The sequence below is a fragment of the Talpa europaea genome (genome assembly GCF_964194135.1).
Source record: "Talpa europaea genome assembly, chromosome: 2".
NCBI classification, from domain to species: Eukaryota; Metazoa; Chordata; class Mammalia; order Eulipotyphla; family Talpidae; genus Talpa; species Talpa europaea.
The window spans coordinates 84,275,944-84,300,638 of record NC_140068.1 but is presented as its reverse complement, the minus strand read 5'-3'; the positions used below and the strand labels follow the sequence as shown (position 1 = coordinate 84,300,638).

Here is a 24,695-nt window from a genome sequence, read left to right as displayed (position 1 = left end):
AAATCCATAATAAAGGTGTACATTTGTAAAGCAGTATTTCCCCAAATGAAGCTCTTTTTAATCTCCACAGCATCAGCCCTAGGTTAATCAAGCCTTAATTATCAGTGTCTACTAGATCACCTTATTTCTGTATATACCGAGGCACACATTTTCAGGGACCCATGGCACCTATTAATAAAAACATTTTTAGGAGATTTTTCTTTGCAGAAAATCCAAAGTGAAAAATTCCTGAGAACAATGCATGCACAGAAGTTATGCAGAATCCTATCAAACACCTTATACTCCAACTGACAGTTCTGTAACAGCCCAGCATTAGAACAGGTTAGTAATGGCACATTACTTAGACAAGGTTCTGAAAATGATTGTTCTTGTTTTATAAATTTTGATGTCATAAAGAAGTTCATGCACTGAAGTACTGAAGTGTGTGTTATACCTAGGCTTAACTAACCTAGGGCTGATGCTGTAGAGATTAAAAAGAGCTTTATTTGGGGGAATTTTACTTTACAAATGCACATCTTTATTATGGATTTTCTATCAGGTCCCAAACATCTGCCCACAAAGCAAAGTTTCCATCTATACTGAGATATGCTTGCAATGAATATTCATAATTATTTAATATAGTTGAATGTTAAGGTGTAAAATATTGTTGTATGTGTGTAATGTGCCTTTTGCCCTTTTAAATAATGTGTCCATGCTGCCTCCACTGTGCTACTTTTCTTCCTTTTTAAATTACCTGTAGGGTATAGAAGTTCTAAAACTTTGTAAAACCTTTTATGATAAAACACCCCATTGAATTGTATTTTTACATTGTTTCTTATCCCAGTTTAAAAATGGGTAAGCATTCTGAAACCTAGAGTGACAATTACTTTGATAACTGGACACAATCTGTTCTGGTTTGCATTTATTCAGCAATATCAAGCAAAAGGGAGGGTTTGTTTTGTTTTGTTTTTTTGCTTCTGAGTATAATGGCACCAGATCTCCCCTTTCTAGTGGAACATATCATGAGGATAACTAGAATATTATAATTAAATATTATTTATTAAATTAAATTATTATTATATTACATATTATTACTATATTATTATTATTAAATATTATTTATTAAATCATGTGTGGTGGACTGAGCAGCCCTCTTAAACCAAAATTTCTTATAGAAAGGATTCTTCTGGGAACTACCTCAGAGCTACACACAACAGCTCAATATACGTGCTAACAGGGACACCATTATAATACTCCTATTTGGCATGAAAATGCTATTTTCAGGAACACTTTCTTATCATAAGCAACTTTAAAATGATAGAAATGAAATGGAGGTATCATTTGGACGTATTTTTTTATTATCAGAGAAAAGGAGTTTGGATCCCAAAATATAAATAGCAATTTGTCAAATAGTCAAAATTAAAAGCATTCATACTCAGGCCCTGGGGAGCTGACAAAGGGGAGCAGACAGAGTCAGGGTCGGTGTGATGGTGGAGAACTAATGGAAAGCCTCTTGGGAGCAATGTGCCCCCAGAACCAAGGGTAAGGCAGGATGTGTACTAACAGAGGGGTGGCACATGAGCACTACAGGCTTTTCTGTCCTCAGCAGTTCTTAAAAGGGTGATTCCTCTCTTGGGGAAGGACTCCAGGGAGATTGCTGCTTCCTCCTTTTGTGAGATTGATTATAGACTTTGACCACTACGCCACCGCCTTTGCCATTTATAAACTGTCTATCAGGTCTCCTGGCGTAGGCTTTCACATGGGCCTTCTCTGCAATCCACCTTCCCAAGACCTCTATCTCTCTATTGATGCCTGAAAAATATGCCTTTAAGAACAAGTGTGCGCGTGTGTGTGTGTGTGTGTGTGAGAGAGAGAGAGAGAGAGAGAGAGACAGAGAGAGACAGAGAGAGAGAGATTTTTGAACTGGGTCTTAAATTGAAGCTGAGATAACAAGGTGGCATGAATTGATGCTAGTCAAAATTTAATTTGGTCTGTCAATCTGTCAATGCCATTACCAGGTCCTTCACAGTGTGGATACTGGGGAGTGGGACATAGAAATTTCTATCATGCAGGAATACCAAAGGGGCCAGAAATAAGAGACAAGGAGGAAAAAAAAAAGAAAGAGACAGCTTTGGATAGCTGATGATGTTGCCCTGGAGAGTCCTCATTTCTCTTTGATTGAGCAGGCTAGACAGCTGATGTGCATTATGGGATTTTATAAGGCTACTGAAATGGCAGCATCCTTACTTTGCATGATTTATGAAAAGAATTTTGGTTTATCTGACACTGACTTATATAAGACAGCATCTCTCCCAGAAGATTCATTAATCAGATCCTCAAGTCTCTGAATGTGAGATCTGGCAGTGTCCTCCTTAAGCAGTTTCTCTTCCCCAACGAAGGGGGCAACCACGTCTGAAATGGCCACCTGTTTTCACTCCAGTCAGTCCATACCTAAATGGGCAGCTGGAAAACAAAATTTTATTCTTCACTTTCGTCTCTTCTTCCAGAGCTCCTTTCTACTTCTATACCCTTAGAAAGGGCTCTGTTCTTTTCCATTCCTCTCTGGGACAGATATGGCTTTTCTCCCAATTTTCCCATCTCTCTACATCTTTACGCAAGCCTCAAGTCTTTTGGACACTTCTACTGGAGAAGGGCAAACCTGGGTGGCTGTAAACTGGGAGGTGAAAAATGTCATGAGCAGTTTACTTGGAGTTCACTGAACCAAAATTTTTTGTTGACCAAGAACAAATACTCATAATATCTTATACGTACCAGAAAAGTTCATCTCTTAATAGAGAACTACTAAATAATGCCTTCTCAAATAAATTAAGACTTCCAACTTTACTGGATCTGTTAGTAATAATTATATTTTGCTTTCATATTTGCTCTTAAAACTTCATTTGAAGATATTTAAAGAGGCATAAATAATAGAATAAAGGAGAAAAATGTAATGAGAAATGAGGCTGAATAATAGGAAGGGTCAGTGCACAAAATCACAAGAGGGCAGAGATGAGGGAGACATTTGTAGCAAAATTAGGTTTGAAACTCTTCAGTGGCTGGAATAAAGGAATAAACACTAAATGATGAGAACAGGATTAATGGTGTTCAAAAAATAAAAACACAAGATTTTTTGTTTTTGTTTTTGATTGACAACTGGCAGCAATGACATTTTCAATTCCTAAAAAGCATGGAGGGCCTCCCCTGGTGGCGCAAGCAGTTGAGCACCCCGCTGTGAAGCTGTCCACAGCCTCTGCAGCGCCAGTTCCATCCCAGCTGGCCGGCAAGGGTCCCACATGGTGAGCAGACCTCTCCTGTTGCGCCCGCTGCTCCCCTCAGCAGTGTATTTCATCAGTCTGCCTGTTATGTTCGCCGCTCTGTCTCTGGTGAATCCTCTCGCCCTCCCGCGCATCTGGCCTGTACCCTGCTTCTTGTATAGATAAATAAATAAATAAATAAACAAACAAACAAACAAACAAATAAATAAATAAATCTTTTAAAAAAAAGCATGGAGTGATGTGGTGAGCTATGTCCAGAGCAGAGTTTTCAGTAAGTTCATGGTGAGTCTCATAAGGCTATTTCTTAAGATGGACCTTAAACTAGTAAGTGGTTCAGTGACAAAGCAAAGCTAAACAAAGTCCAGCTTTAAGAGGCTATATATATTGGTACAAGTGCACGGCTATCTGTCCCTGATACAGTGGGAGGCTAAGAACACGGACTCCGGAGACTAATTGAATTTGGAATCCAAATTTGCCACGTCCTAGTTATGTGCTGTTGAACAAAATTCCTTCATTTCTCTGGTTCAGTGTAGTTATCTATAAAGTAGGAGGAATATTATTATCCAATTTATAGATGTATTTTGAGGATTAAATTAGCTGGTACACATAAAGGCTTAGAATAGTACCCTGACACAAAATTTAAGTATTATTAATCAAAGGAAAATAGAGTAGTATGTCTAGAAGAAAGACTACATACAATTTAAGTCACACACACAATAAATGAAATTTCTTGCTGCTGCATTTTTAATCACAATTAAGAAGTGAGAGCTTGAATTTACACTTTCTGACAAGAACCTCACCTACAGAAACTCTACATAACAGATTAAAAGAAGGAGCCATTTGCTCTGTTAATCAACCAAATAGAAGGTTGGGTTGATCCTGTAATGAAAGATCAGGAGTACTTCCAAGCACAGGGTAAATGGAAGATCATTCCAACACTATGAGTACTAAAGGGTTACCTGTGGAGGAATACAAATATGCCTCAGGGAAGTATTCTGGATCCAGAAGGGCCTCAATTCTGTGCACTTGGCTGAAATAATTACATTTTGGAGTGTTTTCAGAGTGAGTGTGAATTTTTATCCACTCTGGTCATATATTTCAACAAGAAATGGGAAAACATTTCAAAAGTTTGCAAATTACTGATGGTTTCAGATACCTCTCCAGATAATTGAGCTTTGGCTTGTTCAGTAGGGCAGCAAGATACAAGTCAACTAAGGGTTGAAAAATTACAGTTTTTACATTCAAGTAGCTAGCAAAAGTCCATTCTTTTGTAAGTCATTGATTCCAGTTATTTATTGAGACCAGTCAACACCGATGAGGGGAAAATATTAAATACAACAACAAGAACACTGACACCTTCTCCATTTTGAGCAACAAAAATGACCTGATGATTATATTGTTTTCTTGAATTGTTAACATTTATTTTGATTACTATGCATTATAAAACAAATGATGACATTCTTAAAAGATGTCAAATGACTGAGTTGTTCTGTTTCATTTGCTTATTACAGTAAGCATTAGTTTTGTCTTGATAAATTCTTGGCAACCTGCTTATACCTTAAAACACTCATGTATATGCTATGTGTATGTACTAAATTGCATGGTGCCAAATTCTTTGCAACACTATTACCTTGAGTACTATTAAATATGAGAACATCATGGACATTAAGCCAAGGGAAAAAACAAAATTTAATATGATGTTTGATTTCCAGCACACTTTACTAGTCTAAATCTAGTTAAAATCTACTCACTTATAAAATACATGGTGTGACTGACTTTGCTAAAACACATATGAACAGTTAAATTTGACCAATAGTTTTGATTCTTTTTAAAATTCTTCTTAAATATCTTTTTAAAACTCCAACTATTAATAGAACCACAATTCTTCATAGAGCACTCGGATCTGAACTAAAATGAAGAGAAAGCTCTTTACTCCAACTAACCCCAAAACCCAAAATTTAAATATTCACTCGCCTCCTCCTTACTCCATTTTGATTCTTTTATTTTCATCTTTTGGTGAAGGGTAGTATTTGTGTTTAACTGTAAAACCTATGTATTTTGATAAGAGAGATTTAAAATAAATTTTCATACTCTTGTCTTCATAAAACAATTAAAATTATTGTGTGCAGAGTATTATTTAAGTTTTAAAATATTTTATTTCTCTTATGTCCAAAATTAAATCATGTTGTATTCATGTAACAAAATAAACTCAGTTATAAAAGACAGCCCCTAACTGCTTATTTGAAATAGTTTATAGTGAATATTTCTTTTTCAGTAAGTGGCTTTTGTGGAATAGTCACAGATTTACAAAGATTCAGATCTTTTTAAGGAGTCTCTTGTCATGGAATTAAAACCATTCTCCTGTGTGTAGTTTTCATATATTGTGCTGAGTCTTATTGTGTAGTGTTCTTCATTGGTTAAATATATAAACTATAAAATCAATTGTAAAGTCTATCATCCCTATGCTGCCTCTTCAATCGTGACTTTAAACTACATTTAGCAATTTGTTTTTACAGTGAGTCTAAATTAGGGAGGAATTAATATGTTGGATTCCTTTAAAAGGAGAATATGCTGTGGGGCACTTTGCATTGTTTAGTTGTCTGCATGAACTCAAGTGGAGTAACACCAGCTGGCATACCCTGTGCTTTCTGCCACCTCTAGTTTACATCATCAAGGCTGTCTTAATGCTCCTTTATACACATACCAAAGCACATCAAGGGAGATCTCCAGTTCTCTGAAAGCACTCTGAGGGAAATTCATTAGGACCAATGCACTTGCATATTCTAACTTAGCTTTAATTGCTTAAACAAGTTCACTTATACCTGACTTGCATTTAATCGTGCCTTCAATTTCTTTCACCCACTAATTTATTCTTTAGCCAATATACAGATTGCCAATTATGTATCAGATATTGGTTTAGATGCTGTGCTAGGATATAACAAGAAAAAGTTCTCATTCTGATCTATAATATATTCCAACGGAGGGGATAGACAGTAAATATATACATGTATGTGTACATCTATATCTATATCTATCTATATCTATCTATATATACACATATTTGTATATACACACACAAAGCATATAAGCTAGTGAAGCAGATAAGAATTTAGAAAGTACTAGTAACAGCGAGGTTCAGAGGGAGGACTTGCCATTTTCTTATATGAGCAATAAAATGACATTTAAGCAGAGAAGTAAATAATATTGAGCCATGTGAATATGCAGGGGGAGGGGATTTCAAGCAGAGAAAACAATAAGTGCAAAGAAGCTAAGGTAAGAATAACCTCAAGGCCTCCCCAGTGGCACAGCAGGTGTCCGCAGCCTCTGCAGCGCGGGTTCGATTCCCAGCTGGCCAGGGAGATACCCACATGGCACATCAGACCTTTCCTGTCTCACTCTCTGCTCCCCTCAGCAGTGCTTTTCATCCTATTCTGCCTATTCTGATCTCTGTTCTGTCTCTGGTGAATCCTCTCACACTCTCATACCTCTGACCTGTACCCCAGCTCTTGTATAAATAAATAAAAAAATCTTTAAAAAAAAAAAAAACCTTAAAATACTAGAGAAACAGCCAGGAGTTTTGGTGATGCAAGTATGGGGAGAAGTCATAGGAGATAAGGTCTGAGTTATAATGAATCATGTAGGTCATGGTAAATAATTTAAGTCTTGTCATGAGAGAAAAGCATAGTTCCTGCATCATTTGAAGCAGTTGAGTGACTTGATCTTATTTACAATTAACAGTATCATTCAGAGTGACAAGGAGGCTATTTTGCAGGGAATGAGAGCATACAAGACAGGAGGCTATTGCAATGACCTGGAGAAAGAATAATTGCATGGACAAGGGTAGTAGTAATGGTGGTGGTAATGAGAAATATATAGATCCAGTAGAATTTGATACATATACAATATGTCCCAGTTTGCACTGGATTCCAGTTTTAATTAACAAAAGTGCCCTCTTTGATTCTCAAAAGTATCCTCACTTGGATTAAATTATACAGTCCCCTATTTATAAAGGACTTTATATTTTTTAAGTATTCTCTCAAACCTGGTAAATACCATCTTAAAAAAAACCTGGTAAATACCATCATTTTTTCTTGACAGAAATGGAATCTGAAGCTTATCAACTTTAGTGATTTATCTATGGTCGCAGATAGTAATGGCAAATTCAGTGTTTTATAGCAGACGTTTTGGCTTCCAGTCCACTGCTTTCTCCAGCATCGCAGTCAAGTTGCATTTATTTACAAGACACAAGGCACATCCCATACATCCTCTTACTCACTCAGTCATTTATTAATCATTTATTACCATGTGCCAGACACTATCCTAAGCAGTTGTAACACATGAATCAACCAGAGGACCCTGTTTGTTTATAGATTAGTGGGGTAAAATAATAATAAACAATAAATAGAAGAAAGAAATAGAAGATGTAGTATTCTAGAATATAATGAGTACATTGGAAAAAAATCATAAGAGGCTAAACAGGATTGAGTCAAAGGGCTCCAGCTTTAAGTGGACATGGCAGGGTAAGTCTGTAGATGTGAGTGAATCTGGCAGAAGTACATCCCAGGCAGAAGGAACAGCTAGTGCAAAGGCTCTAGGTCATTGTAAGTCCCATGTGTTTGAAAAAGAGCAAGAGAGCCCAACATATGGTTAGAGTGAGCATCAGGGTTGTCAGATGGGGCAGCGTGACCATGTAAAACTTTGAAGACCATTGTGCAGAATTGGGATTTTCTTCTGGGTAAAATTAGAACCCACTAGGAGGAAGAGTGTGACATGACTGGTGTCTTAAAATAAATATGTGGTTGTTTTTGTTAACAAACACAGGGAGGCAAGAGTAGAAGCAAGGAGGCCAGTAGGGAACTTATGGCAGGTCACCATTACCAGTGTGTAACCATGGGGAAGGTGAGAAGTGGTGTGGGATCTGGATATACTTTGAGGATAAAATTAACATTATCTCCTAACGGGCAGTGTGAGAGAAAGGGTTGTCCATGGATGAAGTTTGCTATTATCTTAGTTGGGAGTGGTTGTAGGTAAAGTATATTTGTGGGGGAAGATCGGGAGTTTTGTACATGCTTTGAGATGTCTTTCAGACACCAAATGTGTCTATGTGCATCAGAACTCAATTAGGATTCTGGACAGACTTCTGAGCTGAGGTATAGGCTTGGGAGTTGTCAGCAAATAGTTGGTATTTAAAGTCAAGGAACTGGACGAAATCACGGACGAAATGAATGTATGTGAAGAAAATGACTAAGACCTCTGATTGTAAAAAGGTGAGAAGTAGAGAAGGAACCTGCAAAGGAAAAGTTAAAAATAACAGCACTGAAAAAATAAGACGTAAAATTGCTAGGCAAGTGAAGAAAATACATCAGGGAGAAGGGACTGACCAACTGCAAAATTCTGCCCATAGGTCAAAAATAATGAGGGCTGGGAATGAATCACTGAATGTGGCATCTTAAAGGTCATCAGAAAATGGACAAGAGTTGTTCGGTGGAATGATGGGGACTGAGATTATTATGTCTAAAAGATTCCAATGGGAGCTGCTGGAGTGGTGAGCACACTTGAGTAGCAACAATCTAGCGAAAAAGCAGAGGCGTTGACTTTAAATAGGAACATGTGAAGGAAAAGGAGAGCATGTGACTACAGATGCTAAAAAGTATCACAGGAAGTTCCTTATTGAATGCTTCTATTTCCACAATGTAAATATAAAATAAGGTCATCAGCTAAAAGTAAAGCTGGAGGAGATGACTTTGGGGATTCGAGAAGATGCAACACAGTCATTCAGGCGAATGGGGCAGTGAATGGGCTGGGGGACCAAGAGTCTGACTGCCAGCAGCTTCAGGGCCGACTTCAGGTGTGCAGAGAGGAATTTAAAGTGAGAATTTTCATTGTGGTTGTGTGTTTTTCTTAGAGATTGTCTTGCTACACAGGTATAGAATAGGCAGAATTGTATTCAACCACAATTATAGTTTATTAGGTGAGGTCAGCAAAATGAGGGGGGAGGGTAGTTGAGAGTCTTCCCAAAAGAGTGATTATAATAATGACCCATGGAATTTAAGCTAGTGAAGAAGGGAGAGGGGCCATTATGGGGGCAAGGGACAATGCAATTTGTAGAATCCATGTAGTAAATGTCACAGTGGGGTGAAAAGACAGGATAGGATATAAGGAGTGAGTTGGAAAGGGAAATGCCATGATATTGAGATTATGGAAATATACTCTAGGAAGGCTTGGGGGATGGCAGTGGAGTGAGTGCCTGAGGCCGGGCAGAGAAAGCACTTGAAGAAAGGACCAAGAAGGACTATCATACACAGTAGAGATTCTCAAATTTTAGCTGTATTAGAATGCTATGGAGGAGCTATTAAAATTCGATAGCTGGGCCCACCCCATAATTTTTAATTCAGTTGGTCTGGGGTGGGGCTTGAGAATTAGGAGGTGCTGATATCACTTGTTGGAGGACTACATTTAGGAAACATTGAAATTTGGAATTGAGAAGAATAATATAGGAGAGAATGACATTGAGTCTGGAGTTAAAATTGCCACAAGAAGGAGGAAGGACCCAGAGGTTGGTAGTAAACAGCCTGAAGGAGCTGTAGTGGCGAGTGTGATCCGATTACAATGCGTGCAACTGTCTGATGAATTTTCTCATGTTGGTCTTTTATGTGTGCATAAAACAGGCTTCTGGAACCAGTCTGGTCCTTTACTAGTTATATGACCTTGAACCAGTTATTTATGTCTGTCTATCATTGTTTTCTCATCTATAAAGTAAGGGAGTATAGGGCCTCCCTGGTGGCATGGGGGGTTAAGACGCAACCTATGAAGCTAACTGCAGCCACTGCAGCATGAGTTCGAGCCCCGGCCAGGGAGCAACCCACATGGTGCAGCAGACCTCTTCTGACTCGCCCGCTGCTCCCCTCGGAAGTGTATTTCAGTCAGTCTGCCTATTCTGTTGCCCACTCTGTCTCTGGTGAATCCTCTCACTCCCCCCCACGCCCCAGGCCTGTACCTCCATTCTTGTATGCATAAATAAATAAATCTTAAAAAAAAGTAGGGGAGTATAAGTGACTGATACTCCAGTACATAGGTATGAAACAGCACAACTTTACTGTTTTTTATTAATTTTCTTTTTTTATATATAGCAGTGGTTTGCAGCACTTCATTTTCTCATGTTCTTTGTTCAAACAAGCTCTTCTAAAATCCCCTGTCTTGCTCTCAAATTGATATTTTACCTCTGGTTTGATATGGAAATCTGTACTTTTCTTAATATTATAATTTTAAGATAGGACTTCCTAGAGCAAATGGAACTTTAGGTGATTTAAACATTCATTCCTCTGTACTAGCAATGTTCTAAAGGACATTGACATAAAAGCACTGTCAAGCACAAATGTAAACTATAATTCTAGTAATAATAATGTCTTTGTTTTCTGTAATGGCCTCTCACCCACTGTGGAAATGCATTTGACCATAGTACTTTTCAGATCTTTTTCACTTGGGACTTAAGTATGACCATGAAGAAAACCATAAATGAAAGTACAGGAGAAATATATGGAAGCATTTCAGCTGCATCTTTAATATCATTATATAATTTCAGAGACAATGTGATGACTATAACTAGTCTTTATATTGCATGTAAATTACCCATATTATGTTTCCTGCACTACTCCATGCAATGCAATTAAGAAGTATTAGGAGACTGTGTAGCAAAAGTCAGGATCCGTGTTGCCATATTTCTCCCTCCAGTGGATGACTTTTCAAATCTATTGTGAGAAAGAGAGAAGAGGGAGGAGGAGGAGAAGGAAGAGGAGGAGTAGGAGGAAAGGAAGGAAGAAGGGAAGAGAGGCAGGCAATTTAACAAATGATTTTTTCATCTCCAAAGGGAGTTCCCCAGAGTCATACAGCTGAATATTTTTCAAACTTTATACCATAAAGCATTAGCCTTTCTAGGTCACTGTATTACATCTGAGTCTAAAATTAAAACCATAAATACTTAAAGCCTTAACTCCTATACTCTTTAAAAGCTGGTGAAAAGAGGCATTTTCCTTTGACACTTTCCTGTGCTTATTTATAAGCGAAACAGCACTTTGAAAGATATGATTTAAAAGCAAAGTCACAGAGAGTAAGGGAAGAGAAAGACCAATTTACATGTTTTCATTTTTCTTTCCCTTCTATTTATTCACTCCTGTTTAGTATCAGGAGTCATACTATTTTCTATCTAATTTGAAGAGGGGGGAATTGGCCACTGTAAGCAAATAGTCAAGTCAATATTAAAATATGGACAGTGGTTCTAAATCTATTATCTTCCAGAATATCTGATCCAACCCTTATGTGTTGGTGCACAACACATAAGTGATAAACATTGATTCTTTGACATTGTGTCAAATTTATATACCTTTCATAATCTGGCCTGTCCAGTGAGCCATACATAACAGCAGTTGTTTTGGAACAAACCTTCCTTCACTTCCATTGTGCTTCACAGTTGGTAACTCATCATCATTGACCCCTTCTGTGCTCTCCCTCGTAAAGAAGGCAGGAGCTATCCACATGGGGGTCTCATTTTTCAGAATCTTTACTAGCAGCGTCACTGATTAAAATTTACCAGAGACACTTTTGAGACATCTGGAAGATGGAAGAAAAGCAGAAGACACAATTGTGTCCTTCCAGCAGAAGCAAAAGGCATATGTGCTAAGCAGACAAGGGGTTCACAGTGTGGAGGTAGTCACAGATGCTGCTGTTTGTAATTCCTGACTTCCAAAAAGCTTATGAAGTTCTTCCTGTCCTTCATGCGCTAGCCCTTCTAGTCATTTAGAAGACCCTGATTTCCTGTATTAAATCTATTTTGGCTTGAAATATCTATTGTTACTGATAGAACCTGTCATCTATCCAGACTGGGGGAAATTAGATGAATTGGGAGAAAGAGGCTCATCACAGGAATCCGTGCTGCATTGGTTAGTCTACTAAGGGCATAAAGTAGCAAAACTGATGTCACCTAGAAATATACTAAATGTTAAGAGGTTGAACAGAGTGGGAAATCATTCTAACACAAACTAGCTATTTGTCTTTCAATAAGTTACTTGACCTCAGTTTGCTCTTCTCTAAAATGGAGTTACGGTAAGTACCTACCTCGTTGAGTTGTTTAGTTAATTAATATTTGCAAAATTCAAAGACTAAGAACTACCACATGGTTAATACAGCATGATATTTGCTAAAGAGAAAATTAATTTAAAAATAACATCAACATTTCTTTGAAAGTATCTTTGGGAAGATAAGTACTAATTTCAATGACCATATCATTCCTGGGATATGGGCATTTTTAAAGTTAGTTAACAACTGTGTAGGAGCCACGTTAGGAAATCTCAATTTCCAACCCTTTTCTATTGTGCTTCTAAGTGTAGGAATCTCCCAAATCTCAGCATCTACCTACAAATACAGCTCAGCTTAGGATAAAAAGCTATATTATGCAATTTGGCCATTCAACTTGCTCATGTGTTCTGAATGATTTAGAACTGTTTATATAAAATCAAACACACTTTGAAAGGATGAAGAATCGCTACCCCCAAAAATGTTCAAAACACTGTTACAGTGAGCTAAGCAGCTGCAAAGTCACCCTAGACAATAGTGGTGCCACTGGCATGGCTTAAGCCTTTCAGAATATCTTTTGAAAAAGACAGAACTCTTTGGTTGATCTATTTAAAGGAAGGTATTTTTTTCTACCTTATGATAACCCATGAGTATGTGGTGGTTGTCCTCCAAAATTCTCAGGGACTGCAGTGAGAATAGAGAATGGAAATATATATATCATTTTAAAAACAACTCCAAAACAATAACACAAAACAGCCTCAAGGACAGAATCTGTAAGCTGTAGGATCATGCTGATTTTTCTCTGCTGCTGTCCTCACAGCTGGCAAAGGTGCTAAGGTTGCCTGAACCCTTTGGCACAGACATATCTGAAAGTTCCCACTTGGAGAAAATATGATCTCAAAAGTCCTTGTTCCTCATTGCCTAGCAAACTAGTATCTGTCCTATGCTTTTCCTTACAGATATAGATCCATTTTACAAAGTGAGACATACTTTGTTACTGGCAGATGCCACCCAGGGGAGAAAAAGGAAAAAATAATTTCTGCCTAGTTTGTTCTCTCAGGTGCAAAAATGTTCCCTCTGATTTCTTAGTGTCTCAGTAATTAGTAGAGAAATTCAGAACAAATATATCAGGTAACCTAAAAAATATTTTCCCAGGTGTTTATATTAACTAAAAATGAAAGCTTTCTCAGGCAATCCTGAAGCCTGTAACTGCAGTTTGGAACTTGCTTGTGGATTAATCTTTTTATGCAGCGTTTCATAAGAGAAATGATCCAGTTAATTAGTCCATTTCAATTCAACTGAATGCAGATATCAGTAATTTGTCAAGATGAGTCTTTACTGCATTCCTAATTTCCTAATCCTATCCATTGGGGCAAAATCTCAGATTAAGGTCTGCAAAGACTTCATATTTTTTGTATATTTAAAACACAAATGCCAATGAGATTTATATATTTAAACACAAAGCTATGCAAGCTTAACATAAAGTTTATATAAAGAAGTAAAGTAATATAGTTTTTTTTTTAAAGATTTATTTATTTATTTTATGCAAGAACCGGAGTACAGGCCAGATGCACGGGAGGGTGAGAGGATTCACCAGAGACAGAGTGGGGAACAGAACAGGCAGACTGACGAAATACACTGCTGAGGGGAGCAGTGGACGAGACAGAAGAGGTCTGCTGCGCCATGTGGGACCCTCGCTGGCCGGCCGGGATTGAACTGGCGCTGCAGAGGCTGTGGACAGCTTCACAGCGTGCGCTCAACCGCCTGCGCCACCAGGGGAGGCCCAATATAGTTTTTTTAAAATTTGATTGTGCACAAAACTTTTTTATTTTTTTATAATTTTTTTCTGGAGTTTTCCCAAGCATAACCTTATTCATTCATTCATTTAAACAACATTTGATGAATGCTTATTATGGACTGTCTTCATGCCAGGTCCAGGGGATGTGCTGTTCCCAGTTGGAGGAAATCACAATCCCCAGGCAAAAAGACATGGGGCAGTTAAATATATTAATAATAAAGTGTCAATTACAGTGTGTACATTTTAGTAAATCATGTATTGAAGATCATATATTGAAGATCACATATTGATCTCAAGATCAGTGACAGTTTATACAGACATCAAGTTAAGTTCAGTTTCCTGCTTGTTTTTATAAATTTTTATTGGAACATCATTTATGTATTGCCCCTGGTTACTTTCACCTACAAAGATGGAGCTGAGTACTTGCTAAAAAGAGAAGCAGCAAAACCTAAAATTTTACAATCTTACCCTTCAGAGGAGGAATTTGTCTTCTGCTGGTTTAGATTATTAGAGTTGCTGATCAGATGTTTGGATATACTTCCATCTGACTACAGCACCCTTTCATGCTTATCTTGTCAAACATAGAATCATGAATATTTTAAAGGGTTTCCTAGTATTTTTATTTTTTTTCATAGTGAACATTTTGTCTACATTTCTTTTTTGAATTTTTTGTTGTTGGATTAAAAATCTTCACCCCTCCTCCCAACAAATTATTAATCTTCAGAAACAGATTCTACTTTTGCATATATCAGTTCAAAAAGGAAATGGCAGGGCTGGGAGGCAATAAATAAAATGAGAGTAGGACTACATTATCTCCAAAGAATCTTCCAATTCTAACACCCTGTAGCACTATGTTTCTATAATAATAACCACATGAGCTAAAATTAAACATCCTACTGCAGCTGGAGCAAACACACAGCTCAATGGTTTATGGAAATCAATTAAGGATTGAGACAAACTTGACTATAATTGCACCATTAAAAATCCAAGTCTCCCAAATTTTATTTTGCAGAAGTAAGGATAACTTCTAATCAATATCGCATTATTCAGGGGCCTTTCAAAAAACATCAATGAAAACAATTTGGCAGCATTCCCAACCCATTTCTGACATACATTATACTCCAGCAGGTGAAGATGATACGAGAAAATGTCCTTGAAGAATAAAGGACAAAAAAAAAATCAATAGCAGACCTGATGGCAATAATTATTTCTTCAAATGTCCTGATCTTAATGACCTATTAAGACACATGGTTAAAGCATTAAAGTGGGTTTTTGACCCAAGAATGGGCTGTACATATCCATATTAGGAACCCTTCTGGAAGGTTAGCATTTAACTAACAAAGACAGCTTTAAGAGTAGAAGAGAAGAAAGAAGAAAGGAAAGCAAAATAGCCCTCAACTTCTTTAGGGTGCTATAAGTACATTTATGCTTGAAAACAAAACTTGGGAGTCTCTCTGTTATCCATAAATCCATTCAACAAATATTCATTAACGGCCTGCTCTGTACCAAACACTGCGCTAGGTGCTAGTGAAACAGTGGAGAATAAGGCAAATTTGCTTCTTGCCTCCTGATGCATACAGTTAAGTGGATGAAGAAAGGCACTGTGCATTTATAAACTATGATGCAATTGTGCTGTTATAAGCCACGATGTGCTGTGGGTGCAGAGGGATGCAGACTGCTAAAGAAGGTGCCAGACAGATCTGAGTTGCTCTAAGTTAGGGTGTCAGAGTCCTTCCTGGCTGGTCACGGCAGACTGTGGAGAAGTGGGAGTCTGCCCACTCTTCTCTGCTTATTCCTTTCTCTTTTCTTCTGGGTGTCTCTTTCTACCTATTTTTCTTTACAGCTGCTCAAATTCTGAAAAAGAAAATTGACCCAGGACCATTTCGTGGATGAATGTAGGATCATGCATCCGGCAGGAATCCTTGGTATGAATAGACACTAAGCTGGTAATACAATAAAACAACAAATCTAAATATGATCAAATCCATTTATATCTTCAAGACAGTGAAAAAATGGGCCACAGGCAACACAGAATGTGTCCTCCATGGAAACCGAGAAACAGTGTTTTGTTATAATCGTCAGGTACAAAACTAATTAGCTGGCTATGGTAAACTGTTTTAAACATCTTTAGGTAAAATGAATTTCCCAAAATTCAGTTTGTTCATACTCTGTGAGAAGCTACCCCTCCCAAGACAGAGTAAGACTCAGTTACCCAATTTGAGAGTATAATTTTCTTTAAAACTGTTATTGGCATGTAAAATATATTTGTTCATTTTAAAAGAAAAAAAAAATCTCTCACCTACATATACTCTATCCAGTCCAAAAATATACTACAAATTCTTTCTTAAATGTGTTCCCCTCCCAGAAGTAACCTCATTTTATGGTTTTATGTTTATTAATCATTTTTGTTCTTTAAAATGTTGTACCACAAATAAATATGCATAATTTTTTTTTTAGCTTTGTCTATTTTTCCACTTTTATAAATGTAATAATCCTGCAACATATTTTTGAGATACATCCAATTTGAATCACAGAGCTGAAGTTCATTTACTTTATTGTATATTTACTATCTGGATCAACATGAAAAAATGAACATTTATATGATACTATGTTTTCCTGCCCATGAAATTTCCAAGTTTCTTTATCTAACTAGTTCCACTTTACTATTGTTAAATAAAAATATTTATAATTTAATTCATAAAAGTTGTACACATCTTTTGTGAGGACATTGTTGACTATTATAAATGTCTCCACTTTAACTTTATATGTTTTCTTCAGTAGCATTTGTTACGTATACTTTTTTTTTTTTTAAAGATTTAATTATTTATGGGCCTCCCCTGGTGACGCAGAGGTTGAGCACTGGGCTGAGAGGCTGCTTGCAGCCTCTGCAGCACCGGTTCATTCCCCGGCCACCGGCGAGGGTCCCACCAAAAAAAAAAAAAAAGATTTAATTATTTATTTATTTATACAAGCATGGGGTACAGTCAGAAGTGCAGTAGGGTGAGAGAATTCACCAGAGCCAGAGCGGGGAACAGAACAGGCAGACCGTCGGAATACACTGCTGAGGGGAGCAGCGGGCGCAGCAGGAGAGGTCTGCGCGCCATGTGGGACCCTCGCCAGCGGCCAGGGATCAAACCGGTGCTGCAGAGGCTGCGGGCAGCTTCGTAGGCCAGCGCTCAACTGCTGCACCACCAGGGGAGGCCCTTACGTACAATTTTAAAATCTAGTTATAAATTTTCTTTAATCCAAAGTTATTTAGATATATGACTTTAATTTACAAACAAGTGTGATTTTGGATTTTTCTTATTGATTTCTAGCTTAACAGCATGGACAACAGACAATGTGGTATATACGATACTGATTCTTTGAGATAGGTTAAATCTTGCCATATGATCCAGATCAAGGTCAATTTCTATCAAGTTTCATTTGCACTTAAAAATATGTGCATGTTCCCATTTTTGGTGCTCTATGGTTAATAGATTAAATTTGGGCATTGCATTGTTAAAACAGTCTATCACAAATATTGTCTTCTAGATTTATTATTGAGAGAAGTATGTTAAAATCTTTCACTGTGATAATGAATTTTCATCTTATTTATTTCTCCTCAGGGTAAACACTGGCTTGAATGTCCAGTTGCACCTCCAGATTGGTGCTTACTTATCATTTTTAACCTCCGGCTCTTTGCCTTACTTTATTGTCAGATCAACTTTGCAATAAAATATTTTTGCATAGTGTTTTAACTAGCGTTTCTAGGTATTGGTTCTGAGTTGAGTTTACCTGACCATCTAAACTGCCATATATTTGAAAAGATAATTATATAAGTACAATTTTCTTTCTTAGGGCAATAGCTGAAATAAATTTTTATGATATTAACTGTGATTATTCCTTGATAGTTGGATTTTTTCTTTTTTTTTCTTATTCATGTTCCTTATCTACAAATTTTGACTTCATATTACTTTAGTAATGAGAGAAAATGGGTTATTTTGAATATACACTGTAATCATTTGGGATTTCCTGATAGCAGATATATAAAATAAACTCTAATACTTTACTTTAAACTTTAAATGACAAGTCACTGGCAATTAAAAAAAAAGTAAATGTGTCTATATAGATGGATGAAACATAGGTAGGTAGGCAGATAGATAAACTGAGGCAGAAAGAAAGCAAAGCACTAAGAGATATAAAAGACAATACCAAAGAGGTAAAATTGGACAGTTCAGCAGTGAGGATTTTTAAAATATACTCTGGGAGAGAAAATGATTAAAAAGTTAGAATTCATGATTTGGAAATGAGCAAAAGGCTGACACTGCAGATCTGATGCCAATTTTCCTAGAGCTTTGATGGAGAAATCTGGACATACTCAGAAGGCAGAGCACACATCTGCCACCAGAGCAAGGAGTGTGAGGAATGATTAATGAAGCATTGTTCTAGGTTTTTTTTTTTTTTTTGCTTTTCAACATTGTGAAAACAGAAGACAAAACTCACTAGAGAAAATATATATTAGGTATCTACTTGGAACAAAGGGTTTCCAAATGAGAAATGGGCTAAGTATGATAAGAACAACAACAAAAAAGATAAATGAAAAATCAAAGGAGTGCTGTCTTTCAATTGCAACTGACTGGAGTTGAGCAGGACCTGCCTCAGCTTGATAAGAATAGCTACTCTCTAGGAAATAATTGTGCATGTGTCTACACAAAGCTAGATTCTCAGGGCTCTCTTCCAAGTGACTCTAAAATACAACTTTGGACCAGAGATCTCAAGTCCCAGGAACTTGCTGCATTTCATTAATTCACCCATCAAATATGTTAAATAAATTTATTTTTGGGTTATTATTCCCTGCAGGGAATAAAAGATGTGTTCCCACTATCCCTGGTATTAGGAAGCTTGAAGTCTATTGGGAAGAGAGAAACATCCAGCAAATACTTGAAAATCTGTCTTAATTTAAGTACTATAGGAGATAACTAATTTAAAACAAGCACATACATTTACCAGAACTTTGCCAGTCTCTTTAATTTATCTCAATTCACTCTCAGGGTCTGATCTACTTCTGAGAGAGCTTCCATGTTTAGTCTCTATGGTATTTCCTTATTACCTTTTTTCTTTTAATATGTATACAAGTTATCAATTGCTATATGACTATATAACAACAAATGTAGTGGCTTATATCACATTAATTCTATCACCCATTTCTGTTAGTTATGAGGTTCAGTACTACATAACCAGTTTTTCTACTTCTCATTTTCTGAAGATTGCAATCAAGGTGTTGACTGGGATGTGGATCTCATTTCAAGGTTGAATTAAGGAAGGATCTTCTTGTAAGCTCACAGGTCTCTGGCCAGATTCAGTTCCTTTCATGTGTAGGACAGAGTTTCAGTCAGCAAGGCAGCAAGTTTCTTTTCAAGGCAGAAGCCACAGTCTCATATAATGTAATCATAGAAGTGCCTCCCATTACCCTGGCTCAGTTCTATTGGTATAAATCAAGTCACAAGTCCAGAACTCATCCTGCAGAAGAGGGGATCACACAAGACATGGATATTAATAGCTGGAAATCACAGGGGCTACTGGAGAGTTTGCCCATCACATTTGTTCTTCCAGCTTACTTTATTTTTTTACCACTGTGTTTGATTTTGTAAATCTGAACTTTAAAATGGAAACCAGAAAGCATCATCATAAGACAGAGAGCTGCCTTCCTTTGTCTTTTGCTGGATTTCTGTCATGTTCTCCTAACTAGTCTATTGCTTTCAATCTGTCTTTCTTCTAATCTCACTACACTCCAACCCATAAGACCTCCCGATACTGTGCATCTAAGTGTGGAGCATCTGTTTCTTTTTCTTCTGTAGCTCCACACAGCCCCCAAGGATCCAATCCAAACACACATCTTGTCTAACTTATTCCTAAAACTTGGTATTTCTGCAGCAGCATTTCTCATCACTCTCTCTTCCTTATTCTCACTCTATACACGCTGAATTACTCTATACACAACTCATGTGGTCAACAAAAAAAAATGATTAAGTTTATAATTCAAAGTCCCAGGGACCAGTAGTAAACTGACAGGCCAATGACCTTCATTCTTGGAAATTAAATTCTGATCAGATAGGTGGACAATAAGCAAGTAATTTAGGAAAATCAATAGACAAACAAGTTAACTCTATGTTTCCTAGATCATGAAAAGTGTATGAAGACAAGCAGAGTCTAAAGCATCAGAGTGGCCTGATGTAGGCTATCATGTGACTGGTTTAATTCAGGTCCTTAGGGCAGGCCACTCTGGGCAAAAGGGCCAAGAAAACAGTACAATGACGGATGGAAACATCCCCATAAAGAGTCAGGTGCCAGGCAGAGGGGAGCAGAGCTCTAAAGATCCTAAGGCAGAATCAAGTTTGTTGACTACCTAACAGACTCCCTGGTTAGAACTTTGTAAGAGAAAATCATGACTCAATGTGACCAGGTGGGGAGGGAAGGTCTCTTTGGTTTTGATTAGTGGTTTCAATATGTTTTCGGTGCCTGTGATCTTCTCTGCCTGCTTTCTGTCCCAAAGACTGATCTATCTAGATTGCATCGACAGGTTTCCTGGCAGGAAATGCAAAGCCACAAGCAGGAAATCTGTAGGAGAGAGAAGGTGGTTGAGAAATTTATCACACTGATTCTCTGCTTGAGGGCTTGCTGTGGCTGTCTACATCCTGACTCAAGGTCACAGCTACTGTCAGTCCGCTCCCTTCACACAGACCTCTCTCTTTTAGATTCCCAGCTCCTACTTCCTTTGACTTTTCAGGCCCAGCAGTGTTAGAGTCTCCTCTACTTACTAGTTTGGGGTAGTAATCTATTAGCTGTGATTTCTCCACATTCTGTGCAGACTCTTGTAAATGGTTCTGTTATGAAAATCTCTTCAAAGACTACAGTTTGAAAATATTGTCCCCTTTTTATATGTTCATGGAGTTAAGAATTTGGATGGTTTTTCTTTGCAAACTCTTGCAGGGTTTGAAACAGAAAAGCTTCATGATGTGAGAGAGTGGAAGCTGGAAGGGAGTAAAATTCAGCACATTAGTTAGGAGGCCATTTCAAGGCTTCAGATGAGCCATAATGGCAGTCTTAGCAGTGTGAAGCAGTGAGATTCGGATAAGTGTGAGAGTCAGATATCTTTGAAAGGCAGAGATGACAGGGCTTATAGAAATTAGATGAAAATGGTGAGAAAAGACGACTCAAAAAGAACTCTTAAATTTTGGACTAAAGCAAAGGGATGGATGGTAAAACCCAAAATAAAGAAAGGAAGCAGGCTTGTAGGGAGGAACAAAAATTATTTAGAATTAATTTAGATTTAATTCTGTGAAGCTTGTTAGACATATTAAGGGTGTATAACTTTGAAGGACTTTTGCTATAAATGGGAGCAAAAACATACAACATGGGCACTGCAGGGAAGTAGACAAAGGAGTTTTCTTTTTAACATGGAGATATTGCAGTATGATTCCCTTTCCCCATATTTTTATCTAACTACTCATGTCCTTTGAAAGTCAATTAACTTTCCAGGAATTAAATATGGGCAGGATTTAAGGAAACCACAAGATCTAGTAATAATCACTCATCATTCCTGGGCTTACAGGTGAGAAACCCTTATTGCTCTTAGACCAAAACAGGCATCAGTAGGGCTGACTCCTGGATTACAGTTTAGGGCTTGATGTCATCCTAGGTGATTCTATGATAATATGTTTTAGATTTTTTTCACTGAAATTACGTTAAATTATATCATTATATAGGTTCCAGGTTATAAATATATAGGTTCCAGCATTATAAATCAGCATCTGTATATGCATTATGTTTATCACACATCACTCATTTCTCATCTAGTCATATCACACAGAAATGGATGCTGCATGGCTGGTGGTAAGTACTGTTTAGGCTACTGAGTCAGTATGAGTTAATATATCATCAGAGGATAAAAATGCATCAATGCAGTCATACTTCTTCTATCTCCTAAGGAGACTTCTGTGTTATCCTGTTCTTTCGTGATACGAACTTCTTGGAACAAAGGGATAGAGTGGAGAATTAACTGGAAAAGTCAGAGAATACTAGATTGATATTCATTAGACGGGCCACAAACGAGTCTTTTTTCAGGGAAAAAGACAAAATCCAAAATGGTGTGGAGAGGAAAGAATAAGAAAGAAGTTCAGTGTGAATGATTTTTAAGATACTGTGCTGAAGACTTCTGAGATTTTTGACACTGAGATTTTGGGGGGACTATAATGGGAAGTTTAACACAGTGTCTTAGCTCTTTCTTTTTTTAATTTAAGTTTTTTTATAGAGGCATGTTTTATTTATTTATTTGTTTGTTTGTTTGTTTGATGGTTTGTTTATACATGCACTGGGTACAGTCAGAAGCGCGGGAGGGTGAGAGAATTCACCAGAGCCAGAGCGGGGAGCACAGCAGGCAGAAGGACCGAAGTACACTGCTGAGGGGAGCAGAGGGCGGCAGGAGAGGTCTGCGCGCCATGTGGGACCCTCGCTGGTGGCCAGGGAGCAGCCAGGGATCGAACCGGCGCCGCAGAGGCCGCGGGCAGCTTCGCAACCCAGCGCTCAACCGCTGCGCCACCGGGGAGGCACAAGTGTCTTAGCTCTTTCAGGCTGCTATTACAAAGCACTGTAGATTATGTGGCATGTAAAAGACAGAAAATTATTACTCGTGGTTCTTGGTGGTAATAGTGGTGGACATTATTTTAATCAGAAAACACTGATATTCCTTGTCTGTTAGAACTTAAACTTTGGTGATGGAATTCTACAAAGAAGAATTAGTTGTCTCCTGGGCTGTGTTGCTGTAATATTTAGTTATCTATCTCTGCTATAGCTTTCTTGGTTTTACACTGCAATTACTTTGTAATTATTTGTTGTCAGTCCATCAACACCAAGAGCTATGAGCTCCTTCAGGGTAGATTTTATGTTTATTCTTAACTTCTACTTCAGGGTAGATTTTATGTTTATATCCTACATGTTCTAGAACCTTCCCACTCGCCCAGTTTTAGGACTATCTTCACTCTCTCACAACTTTAATTAAACTTTTTAACAAATATTTTATGAAATTTTTTTAGGTACTTTTGTTTTAATTACAGTGTCTGGCACAAAGTTGATATACAGTAAATATTTGTTAAATTAACTATAGAATTCACTGGAACTAGTATGTGTGAGTGTATAATGTACATTAACACACACAATTGGTCTTAAAAATCATACAATACAAATTCATGTACACTGAAAATTCTAAGTCACTATAGAAACAGAATTTAATGATGTGGTGATCATGCTCAGAATGATGATGATGATGGTGATGATGATGATAACGATGACAATTTCAATGATAAAATATATCCTCCAAAACAAAAGAATTCTTCCCTTAACTTCTGGATAATGTATGTTCTCTTGGGAGTTTATGACAGTTTTGACAATTATATGCAAAAAAAAAAACATGACTGTGTGATACATGCATTCATTTCTTTTTATTCTGAGTGTGAGATACTTATCTTGCAAAAGTATTTACAGTGGGCCAGATTAAGAGAAAAGCTAAGAATTCACTCTATGGGAAAAGTCATTTTGAGAACTCTACCTGCATGCTAGTCTGAGATTTATCTCTGTGGTTGAATGAGATTTTAATCAAGAGATTAATCAATGAGATTTTAATTTAATTAATCAAGAGATTAATCAATGAGATTTTAATCAATCAACCTTCAGTATTCTATTTAGAATATAAGTCAAATCCATCCTACACTATCCATTTCAAAAAGAATTCTACTAGGTTAAATGCTCTGTGATAACCCTACAGGAATGATTCTAGTATGAACACAAAATGGTATTATATTGATTTCAATTAAAATCACGGTAGTCATTGAAACATTGGAATCAGAGTATAAAGTATAAAGCACATAAATTCATTAACAGAGAAGTAAAATGAGGTCAAATGTATCTTGTCCAAAATGCTTTGAAAATAAAAATATTCCATTAAGAAAAAGAGTATTCAGGTGATGTATTGATGTGACCAAGGATTATGAAATAATTTCTCAGGGAAAAAACTGAGTACTTAAGTGATAAGATTACATAAAGCACTGTCTCATCTAAACTGAAGCTTTCCTTCAATTTTGAATGCTATATGACAAATGAATTCAGGAGCAGAAGCTAACCATCATTCATCATCATATCTTCTAAATGTAAGGTTTACCCCCTAACACTTCCCCGGTAAAGAATCTATATTCTAATTCAATAGTTAAGAATCGTTTTATTTCTTTAACCCCCTCAACTCTTTCCTATTTTGACAAAACTATTTTTACTTTGAAGTATTCAAAGTTTACTACTAAGTTAGAAGAATAGTTTTAAGAACCATATTATCTTGGTATTTTTAATTGTGATGGTTCAAACTTTTCACTCAAATAATAAATATGTGTTCAGTATCTGTTCTGCACTAAACCTGTGCTAGGTTTTGAGATAAAAAATATGGCTAAGATCAAATCCTGCTCTTAGGGAACCTGTGTCCAGTGAATGAGATAAGCATGTACAACAGCATGGACACTAACATGACGTAGGTAACACCAGAGGTATGT

The 24,695-nt window shown here is 37.1% G+C and overlaps 1 protein-coding gene across 2 annotated transcripts in view; it reads right to left on the bottom strand.

The window, feature by feature from the left end:
- Window positions 1–24,695, bottom strand: part of PTCHD4 (patched domain containing 4) — a gene marked incomplete at both ends in the record, with an annotated part of 164,861 nt that overhangs the window by 42,384 nt on the left and 97,782 nt on the right. The window lies entirely within an intron of this gene.